Genomic DNA, 10,268 nt, shown 5'->3' with positions numbered 1-10,268 from the left:
GCTAAGAACAAGCAAGCTAAAGATTCTCCACTCTATAGCTTCATTCTATCTGCCTGAGTGATGTAACTGGCTGAAATGATGCCGTGAAAGATGTGTTCTATTTGTCCCTGAATATTGGACTATTAGATATATATTGACAGGTGGGACATTTATTTGCACCCATCTAATGAAGCAAATCTTGACCGAGAGGACAGGCGTATTGCAGCCTCTCTGTCTCCAGCTGCTCAGCGGACGCATTGTCAGAGGATCGTGGCACAACAAGGAACCCCGCTACCCTGGTTGAGAAACACTAATTTAGACAGTTAAAATAATAGTAATGTAGTAAAATAATAACGGTTATCATTACCTTGTATTTCTAACCATAGTGGTGATACAATTCTTAATTCTCTAAGATAGAGGTTTCCAACCTTTTTTTGGTTAAGGAACCCTATGTGAAATTCTGAGGAACCCCAACCCTCTCAAACAGCGCGTCTGAGATCAGATGCATTATAAGGAACCCCAACCCTCTCTAATAGCTGAGGTCAGATGCATTGTAAATTCTTCTATATGTGGTACAATTTTAAAATGGCCTTAAAATGACAGGGAGCCCTTTAGGGATGCCCGGAGAAGCCTGGTTGAAAAACATTGCTTTAAGTGGACATATGGCATCAAATGCAATCTGTTTATATGGACATTATGAAGGGTTATTGCAAGTCAAAGTTGGGCCACCAAAGCAAAAATATAGTCCAAGCTGTTATTAACCTTGTGGGATATTATCAGGCCTGAGCTAGTGAAACGTGAGTCTCAAACGAGAAAAGCATCAGCCAGCAAAGGAAAGTTAGTTAAGTATCAGGTACTTACAAAAGTACCAGACAGTTCTCTGTCAGATTCCTACTTTGAAAAGGGCACGTAGCTAATTATAGAAAAATATATATATAGCTGAACCCCATTAAAGCGCGGTGCTTGGGGTCCAAAGAATGTGATCGCGTTATATGCGGATTGCGATAGGCGAACAGAGAGCGTCAGAGCGACGCCATGGTAACCAGCGTGAAATGATGCCGCAGGGTCACATGACGTCACGTTGCCATGGTGACATGACGTCACATGACCCCACAATATCATTTGACGCCAGGGCCGAGAAGGGGGGGGGGGGGAGTGCAGGCAGCAAGCCACCTGCCACATGGCACATGACAAGCCCTGGCCAACAGGAGGGGATAGAAAACGACATGGTAGGAGATCCGCTGCATATTGTTGGGAGACACGCTCACATCGCGTTATAAGCGGATTCGCGTTGTAACGGATCGCGCTATAACGGGGTTGAGCTGTATTTTTGTAACACTTCTGTTAGGTTCAGTTCTTTTACTTTACTACAAGCTAAATATTTTTGCTTAACACCCAAATTTGAAGAGTATTAATGGTAAATGTTGCCAGGTCAGCTGGATCCCATTGACAAAAATGTGTCAATGTTAAAAAAATCCAAATGAGTGATATTTAGGGGCAGAGGTGGGGAAACATTTTGTTGAAGCTCACAAACCAGGCAAAATCTTCCCTTATAAAAAAAAAATCATAAAAAATATGTAATCTCTCCCCCCACCCAAAAAAAAAAGTCACCTATCATTTAAAATCAATATACAGGTCTCATAACCACAAATTCTGGTCACGACACCTTGATTACTGCCATTTCTGATCAGTTTTGCCAAAATTGGGGAGACATTTGGAGCACTGTGACTTTTTCTGAAAATGTTAGAGAAAATAGTGAGAAATGACGCGAGGCACATTTGAAGATATTCGAACATCTTTAGGGCTTGTTCCCTCCCCCGTGGTTCCTGGAAACGTTCTGACTTACAAAATTCAGAATCCACTGAAATCTACAGGACCACTAATGGCAAAAATGAATGACACTGGTTTCTAATGAAAAGGGGTCAATACAGATGAGCAAGAAGTTCATTTATTCCGTACTTATCCATGACAAGGAATTTTTTTAAATAGCTTAGAGCGGGGATGGCCAACTCCAGTCCTCAAGGGCTACCAGCACTCAACAACAGTCGAAAACTGAGCCACTGATTGAGCCACCTGTGCTGAAGCAGTGATATCCTTTAAACCTGACCTGTTTGTGGCCCTTGAGGTCTGGAGTTGGCCGCCCCTGGCTTAGACATTCTAATAGCCTGATTCAGCTCTTGAGATATCTGCATTAACTTGAGGACTCTAATAAGTTACAATGGTCACATAGATCTGCTACATAGGCAACATCCTTTGCTAATGCGGTAACTGTGTCATACACCATGACTGCATTACACAGGATTTTTTGTCCCTTGGGAGGAAGAGGAAAAGCTTTACTTTAATGTTTTATTATGTTGTTTTCAATACATAATTTACATCATAAGCCCATTCTTGTAAACTCAACACTACTGGGACGTTTGGGAATCTCCCAGGCAATCTACTAATACTTTGAACAATAGCGACTTCCTACCCAAAGCCATCACCTCATGTTCACACCCTTACCATTTCGGCTGCCAGGAGCACTACATTGTAATAAACCCCAGCAGATTCAGTTTTTCTAATTAATAATAATAATTATATACACTGCAGCTCTGGCACATTCAGCAACATGACTGGGTCGTTTGGTGTTTGCAATCAATCATACAGTGCAGACAAGTGAACTTTCTGATTTTTTTTCTTTAAATGATGTAGCCCCATTCTCTGTATCTCTCTCTCTCCCCCCCCCCCCCCTCAGCCTCTCCTCACCCCCCTCACACTCTTACCTAGCCCTCACTGCCCTCATCTTCTCCTCATTCCCCTCACCCCCTCTTCATCCACTCCTCATGCTCTCACCTCCCCCCCTCCTCCTCACTCCTCCTCATCCCCCCTCCTCCCCTCCTAATCCCCTCCTCATCCTCATCTTCTGACCCAATTAACAATGCCTACTTGGCTACAATGACCACTATAGTGGTCTGAGGTGAAGCAGGGGAGGATCTGCAGCGGCAGATACCGGATGTCAGTGAAGACTTCCCGGTCGGACCGCTGGGATGTGCTCCTTCCAGATGCCCTCTTCCGCCTCCCTCCTACTCTCCCACCTCCCTCTGCCGCCCTGCTCTGCTCCCACCAACGTCCTCCTCTCCTGCCTCCCTGTTGCTCTCCCACCGTCCTCCTCCTCTGCCGCCTCCCTGCTCCACTCCGACCATCCTCCTCCATCACCCTGCTCCACTCCCACCACCCTCCTCCTCTCCCACCTCCCTGCTAATCTCCCACTATCCTCCTCCTCTGCCGCCCCCCTGCTCCACTCCCACCGCCATCCTCCTCTGTCACCCTGCTCCACTCCCACCATCCTGCTCCACTCCCACCTCCCTGCTACGATCCAGTGATTCTCCGTCCTTCTCTACCGCCAACGCCCATTGTCCTCCTCTGCCACCACCCTTCTCCGCTTCCCACCTCCCGTCGTCTTTCTTCTCTGGTCCCGGCGCCCCCCAAAAAGAGCAGCCGTCCGCCTAAGTGGCCCAGTGGTTGCATCGGACCTGCTCCAATGATCTTATGCAGAAAACTATACAAAATGTATTCAATCATTCCTTTTTGAATAAATGTATATTTTTCTGCATAAGACCATTGGACTGCTGCTGCTGCTCAACTTTCTTAAGTCATCATTACATCTTAAACAAGATACATTCATGAAAGCAAGGGTGCGTAAACTGGGGGGCTGCGCCTCCTGAGATTTTTATGGCGGGTGCTGCGGTTACAGCAGCCCCACGCTCTTCCCCAGGGCATTTAAATTCAATGCCAGGGTGATCGAGTTAGGCCTCTGTAACTTATCTTACCTGCTCTCGGAAAGCTCTTCAGTGATGCGTCGCCATGACAATGGGGCATCAAATGGCAACATGTTGCCATGGCAACACGACGTTACGTGACGTTGTGACGTCATATGAAGTCGCTGAAGCCAGAGAGTATTTAAGGGGGGGCACGAGCGGGGGGGGGGAGCAGACAGGGGGGCACGAACAGAAAAGTTTGCGCACCACTGCATTAAAGGATATTAAGATAGTCTCCCACCCCCTCCCCCCAGAAAAGAAACCCTTCAATTCTAAGTATCATCATATCACCAGGCATGTTCCAATAAAACCATCACGAATATCACTGGGACGGACCCGGCTGGCATCAACAAAGCCACAATGAGGTCACCATTAGTTATACAAAATAATGTCCCTAAAATGAGTGTTGGTACAATACAGTAACAAAAGAAAATGCTCAGGGGAGGCTGCTGGCTTAAATCATCACCTTTAATTAAAACATTTTAAAATGAAAGTACTTAAAATTTCCAGTTCTTTGAAATCAACGGAGTCATCGCGGTCTAGGAATAAACTTGGACTATGAAGTCATTTTGCCCACTTCTCTATTTTTTCAATGTTTATGTTTTTGATTTGTTTGTTTTTGCTCCGCTCATGCGGCCTGGGATTTTACCATTTATTTTTAATTCTGTGATGTGTACGTGGTTTCCAAAATAATATTTCTTAACCGCACACCTACAGCTACTGCATGTGTGTCTCATAATGTTCTACCATCTCTGGGGCCGGCGGTCCCTCCTAACAATCAGTGCTATGTCTGACTTCTATTCCCCTTTATGTGCAGTGCGTGGATAGGGTTGAAACCTGGCTCCGAATCTCCCTTATACAACCACGTTTTCAAACTGGGATGGTTGATGAAAAAGTCTGAATTGGCTGCCCACGGATCTCCGTCTCATCTTAGCAGTGAAGCCTCAACCAATTTAGTTTTGAAAATCTCCCAGCCCCATTTCAAACACAGGACAAATATGTTTACATGCAATAAATACAGTATATCAAAATGTATAATGAACAATGCATACATGTCAATACTGGATACAACAAGTAATAAATGCATTGTCCATTATCCCAAACCCTATCCACAGGCAGATGCAGAACTCTTGGATATTCCCATTATCGTTGGGCATATACTTTAATCCTATATACACAAGCCCTACAATTTTTAAGAAACAAGAACAATCATTATCCTCATGCAACCCATTGAGGGAAAAAGTATTCAAGTTATTTATCCGGTATAATTCTGTTTGAAGAGTTTATTTCTATTCCCTCCCCTCTGTGGTGTGAACACCTGCTCAATGATTTGATACCTCAGTTGGCTGACCTTCTGTTTACACTCATCAAGGTGTCTAGCCACCAGTGATACTTCTGAATGATGTCTAATGAGGCTCTTGTGTTCACTGATATGTCTAGTAAATACCCTCAATGTCTCACCAACATAAGTGTTACCACATGGGCATTTTAGAAAATATACTACAAAGGAAGATTGACAGTAAACATATGTCTTGATGTTAAACTCTTTCTCAGTTCGTGGCTGTGTGAATGTATTCCCTGTAATTGTCCGATTACAGTGTGTACAATGACTACACACTCAGGGAGAGGTATAGAAAGGGGGGTCTGAAAGTGGGGTGCAAGCTGAATTTTAGGGGTCCTTGAGAACCGGTCTCTCTCGGTCTGTCGTTCCCGCATCCGGAGATCCATTCTGATTCAGTGAGCAATTAATTCCTCCAGATCTTTGGGGGTGTCGCAGCAAGTTAGTACATCCTTTAACCCCACAGAAAGCCCCTGCCAAAATGGTGCCAGCAAAGCTTCATTGTTCCAGCCTGTCTCTGCGGCAAGGGTTCGGAATTCAATGGCATACTGGCCCACAGTACGGATTCCTTGCAGGATTCGACCCGACCAAGGAGCCCTTGGAGGCAGAATAGCTCCAGAGCGAGTGAGCGGAGCGAGTGAGCGAGCAAGATCTCGCGAGATTAGGAGTGGAACACGAGACGCGGACGTTTGCGGTGGCCAGGGAGGCCAGACGCCGGTACCCGGAGCAGGACGGTTCACAAACAGACTCCCAGCATCAGGTCTATACAACCGGATAACAGCGGGTCGGGGCACAAACTGAGTGTGAGAGACTCAGTTTGATAATAATCTCTCCAGTTGCCCGTTTTAATACTCACAAGGTACTATATATTTGTGAAAGTCTTCTATGTGTCCGTGTCTGTATGTGTCGCCCTGTGCCCCTCCCTGTGTCCCTAGCGGCAATCTCATTGGACCTTGGGCCAGGCCAATGAGATTGGTCCCTTGGCCCGCCCCCGCACACTTCTCATTGGCCTGAGGCGGGGACACACACACACACTGCGCGGCGCTCATCGGGACCCGCGCGCACCTCCTCCTCTCCCCGGGTCTCCCGCTTTCCCGTGCTTTTTCCTCCTCCTCCCCCCCCCGCCCCCCCCCCCCCCCCCCGGCGCCGCTACAGTCAGCAGGGGAGCAGAGCGAGCGCCCGGGACACAGCAGGGGACTCTCACCTCACCAGGCCACTCCCTCACCAGGCGCTCTCCCTCACCCCCCCCCCCCCCACACACACACAGAGCACGCGGCTCTCCCTCAACCCCCCTCCCCACACAGAGAGCACGCGGCTGTCCCTCACCCCCCCTCCCCTCACACAGGCCGCTCCCTCACCCCCCCCCCCCCCCAGAGCACGTGGCTCTCCCTCACCCCCCCCCACACACACACACACACAGAGCACGCGGCTCTCCCCTCACACAGGCTGCTCCCCGTCCCCGCGGGCGCTCCTCCGGCTGTCTCCGCCTCTCCTCCGGCTGTCTCCGCCTCTCCCCGCGAGAGGCACAGCACCTCCTCACCGGAGCGTCTCAGCCTCGCTGCGGAGGAGCCTGAGGAGGAGGAGGAGGGCGGGCGGGACCCGCGCGGCCATGTGCAAGGTGAGTACACGCAGGGGAATGGGTTATTTACTGCGTCCCTGACTCCCCCTGCCCTTTGCCCCCCCTGCCCTCTGCCCCCACTGCCCTCCCTCCCAATGCCCTTTGCCCACCCTGCCCTTTTCCCCCCCTGCCCTTTTCCCCTTTGCCCCCCTGCCTTTTGCCCCCATGCCCTTTGCCACCCTGACTTTTGCCCCTTTGGCCTCTTGCCCCTCTCTCCCTGCCCTCTTTCCCCCCTCCCTCCCTGCCCTCTTGCCCCCCTGCCCTTTGCACCCCTCCCTGCCCTCTTGCCCCTCCCTGCCCTTTGGCCCCCCACCCCTCCCTGCCCTTTGGCCCCCCTGCCCCTCCCTGCCCTTTGGCCCTCCTGCCCCTCCCTGCCCTTTGGCCCCCCTGCCCCTCCCTGCCCTTTGGCCCGCCTGCCCCTCCCTGCCCTTTAGCCTCCCTGCCCTTTGGCCCCCCTGCCCCTCCCTGCCCTTTGGCCTCCCTACCCTTTGGCCCCCCTGCCCCTCCCTGCCCTTTGGCCCCCCTGCCCCTCCCTGCCCTTTGGCCCCCCGCCCCTCCCTGCCCTTTGGCCCCCCCGCCCCTCCCTGCCCCCTGCCCCTCCCTGCCCTTTGGCCCCCCCGCCCCTCCCTGCCCTTTGCCCCCCCCGCCCCTCCCTGCCCTTTGCCCCCCGCCACCCCTCCCTGCCCTTTGCCCCCCGCCACCCCTCCCTGCCCTTTGGCCCCCCCACCCCTCCCTGCCCTTTGCCCCCCCACCCCTCCCTGCCCTTTGCCCCCCCCACCCCTCCCTGCCCTTTGCCCCCCCCACCCCTCCCTGCCCTTTGCCCCCCCACCCCTCCCTGCCCTTTGCCCCCCTCACCCCTCCCTGCCCTTTGCCCCCCCCTCCCTGCCCTTTGCCCCCCCCCCTCCCTGCCCTTTGCCCCCCTCCCTGCCCTTTGCCCCCCCGCCCCTCCCTGCCCTTTGCCCCCCCGCCCCTCCCTGCCCTTTGCCCCCCCGCCCTGCCCTTTGCCCCCTGCCCTTTGCCCCCCCCCCGCCCTGCCCTTTGCCCCCCTGCCCTTTGCCCTCCCCGCCCTTCCACGCCCCTTGCCCCCCCCCCACCCTTCCACGCCCCTTTACGCCCCTTGCCCCCCCCCTGCCCTTCCACGCCCCTCCCCCCCACGCCCTTCCACTCCATGCCCCCTGCCCTTCCACGCCTGGGCAACGCCGGGTCTCTCAGCTAGTATTACCTATATGTTTATAGGGTTTTTTATATTTTAATAAAACTGCGTTACACTATATGTCTCTTATCTATCTCCACCGTTACATGGTACCCATCCTGAATTGAGAATTAATGCAAGTAAGAAGAGAAGCCACGCAAAGTGTGAAAAAATCCATTTATATCTAAGCAGAAGAAACAACAGAGTTCCAGATCCCAGTTATGCGGATAAAAACCTGTATTCACCACTTAAAGGTGAGTGCATTCCTCACCATCTGCATACTACTCTCTTTTTTCTGCGCCTAGGTCACTCTTCCACAATGTATATACAGTATATATATATAGTGTGTGTGTGCGTGCGTGCGTGCGTGCGTGCGTGCGTGCGTGCTTGTGCGTGTGCGTGTGTGTATATATATATATATATATATATATATATATATATATATATTTATAGATATTATTTGTTTTCCATAAATGCGAGGCCATTTCTTTTCCCAGCTGCCTACTCCACATACTACACTGGATTCATTTTTTTAGGGAAATTGTAAAACAGATGGCGAGGAACATATAATATACTAATACAATAATGGTCAATTTGCAATTGGGGATCAATTTTGCTGTTCCAAATTGCCCTGCATTGCAGCGCTGTTTACCCTTTTCCCTGCCAGGGATGTAAATGAAAGAGGTTCAAGGAACCGGTCTTCAATGCAACCTCCGAATTAGTAATAAGGAAAATGTTAATCCCAGAAGCATGGCAGGCAGTTAAAAGAGCCTTATACATAAGATGTCTGAACCTTACATACAGTTCACCTGCGCATCCGTGGATGCTCTAACTCACTTCCCAGCACATGTCATGGGTGTATGGGAATGTGCATAAATCAGATCACCATTATGTGACTTTATCAGTTGTTTAAATATCCCCCCCCCCCCAAAAGGGTGCACACTGTTTCACATTAAAAAAAATATATATATTCTGCCTTTCACTACACAGGAAATTTTGGCCACGTAGTTGAAGAAATTACTGTGTTGCACAATCCCAAACACACAACTGTTATCTCTAAAATAAACTTTATCTTTGTATTGTGAATGATACTCACTATTAGTCATTTTGTGGCCCACACGAATGCTGAGAAAACCAAAATGCGTGTTCCAGCCATATGTACAACTGAGATTGATGAGAGTTATCAAAGTTAAGAAGTTACTTAGCGCAGTATAATAATAGAACTTTTTTTTCTCTCTGTAATACACCCAGTCAGAGGAACAATGAAGCTTTTCAGCATGAGATTGTCGCAAAAAAAACATAATTTGCCATTTTCTTACATTTCAAGCAATGGTGCATTGTCACGGTCCAAATATCGGCATCTGTTTTAATAAAGCTTTATCAAGAGCAGAATACAGATTGCTATTTACCAACACACCAGAGACAAACGTGTCTTTACCTCACATTACACCGGTCTGATGCAGTGGTGTTTTGTAAGTAAAAAAAAAGTAACATACCCCTATTTAATGTAAACCTAATCATTCTAAACTACACAAAATAATCCATCTTTAGATGAGCAAATGAGGCAGAAAAGGCACCCTTCACTTCCCAAGTAATATTCCAGCACTATTATCATTTCATAATCACTATGTGAAGTTTCTTGTTGGTCTGTAGGTGCCAGAATTGATGCCTGAAGCTACACACAAGTCTTGAAAAAAATCTACACTGTCCGAGACTTAACTGCGTTTCCCTATTTAGAGGGCACCACCTAGTGGTGATGATCATAAGCACAGCTATTTATTTGATTGCACAAACTATGGGGCTGAATCTTTATAGTCTGAAGTGGCCGATAGCCGCCTCGTTGACTTGAATGGGAGTTTCTGGCAGATCGTAGTGGGATCGGCCACTTCGGAGTGTGTATATCTTTATTTATATAGTGCCCACAGTGTACTCAGGACTTTACAAAGACAAAACAGTATAGGGAATTATAAAACAATAAGCGTAACAAAGTCAGACAATAGGAAAGGAAATCCCTGCCTCAGAGAGCTTACAATCTAAGTGGTATGTTAGAAGACTTACATGGGACAGTAGATGAGGGAATAAGGGCAGTAGATGGCAGTGCTTGGCCACAATGGTTGGTAAGAGTGACTGTGGGACAGTAGCCATGAGTCCAGGCTGTTGCGATGCTTCATTTAAGAGGTGGGTTTTCAGGTTTGTCTTGAAGGTGGGGAGAGAAGGTGCATGACATATTCTGAGTGTGAGGGAATGCCCCAGATAAGGTGCAGTGAGGTAAACTGGTTTAAAGTGAGAGAGAGATGTAAAGGTGAAAGGGTTGGAAAGGAGACAGTTATGGGTAGAGCGCAG

Source organism: Ascaphus truei, chromosome 9 (genome assembly GCF_040206685.1).
Source record: "Ascaphus truei isolate aAscTru1 chromosome 9, aAscTru1.hap1, whole genome shotgun sequence".
In the NCBI taxonomy this organism is placed as follows: domain Eukaryota; kingdom Metazoa; phylum Chordata; class Amphibia; order Anura; family Ascaphidae; genus Ascaphus; species Ascaphus truei.
This window is presented reverse-complemented; position numbering follows the sequence as displayed.